This window comes from Grammomys surdaster, unplaced genomic scaffold (genome assembly GCF_004785775.1).
Source record: "Grammomys surdaster isolate TR1022 unplaced genomic scaffold, NIH_TR_1.0 197, whole genome shotgun sequence".
Taxonomy (NCBI): domain Eukaryota; kingdom Metazoa; phylum Chordata; class Mammalia; order Rodentia; family Muridae; genus Grammomys; species Grammomys surdaster.
In genome coordinates, this window is record NW_021604642.1 from 317,106 (window position 1) to 318,232 (window position 1,127).

At 45.3% G+C, this 1,127-nt stretch overlaps 1 pseudogene; it reads right to left on the reverse strand.

Moving 5' to 3' along the window:
- Window positions 1-391: 391 nt before the first annotated feature.
- LOC114623366 lies at window positions 392-670 on the reverse strand (annotated as a pseudogene).
- Window positions 671-1,127: the final 457 nt, after the last annotated feature.

The window sequence follows — 1,127 nt, forward strand, 5'->3', positions numbered from 1 at the left end:
CCTCTTTTCTCTTCTTCTCTTTCTTTTTTCCAGGACTGACTACATGGCCTTTATTTCTTCTAGATCAGAGATTTTGGATTCAATCAAATAAAGTTGAGGAATCAAGACTTGCAAACTAAAAGTATTTGCTTATTAAAACTATATTAATACTTTAGTAAACTATACAAAAAAAGATAGGAAGACAAATGTGTACATTTCTTATTGCTTTGCATGTCCGTCAGGCCAGGTCCAGCAGCTGCCATTCCCAGCATGACCTCATTCATTTGAGATGACACAGAGCAATTGTTTAGACATACACCTTCGTCTTGTCTGGCCTGAGCTGCTCTTCACCTCTTGATGGTTTTCTTCTTCACAGGTGCATGTCTAGCTGTCTGGTTCTTAGAGCAGGCATTTACCTTCCTCATCCACAAGCCATTGGAAGAGGGATGAGCCCATGGAGATGACTGATCAGACTCAGTCCTCGTGGGGAGTTTCCTGGAGGCCTTCCATCATCATAGCTGGACTCACATGAGCTTCCATAGCCTTTCCTTGTTTCAAATCTTGCTGAAGAAGAGTTTTGAAAACAAAACAAAACAAATTCTGCCATTCTCCAGAACAAATCTGTTGTAACAGGCAATCTCCATGGGGACTGACTCCTGTCCAACACTTGTCCATTTGAGATGTAAACCATCTTCCCTCCAGTTCCCCAATTCCAAGCGACTGAGTGACCCTCTCTTTATACCTTACTCTCTGAATAACATACACACGTGACTATGACTGCTCCACAGTGGGGTTGACGGTAAGGATTTTACTGTAGATATGAAGGAGAGTGCCATCAGAGGATCTGGAAGAGTCCAGGGCAGAGACAAAGAAGTACACTGAGCAGGGCCGGAAGACTGAACCAGGCCATGAGAGGAGACAGAGGGACAGAGAGAGCGGGAGAGCAAATTAAGAGAGTAAACAAAAGAGAGCCAGAGCGCATGGCAGAAAAGGCAGGGTTATAAGGGACTGAGAAGCTGGGGGAGGGAGAGCCCATGAGCATGAGAAGTTTAGGGTTGGGGTGGGGTGGGGTGAGAAGAGCTGAGAAGAGCCACAGGTACTGAGTGAGCCTGGTAGAGCGGAGCAAGTACTTTGGTATGCTAATAGGG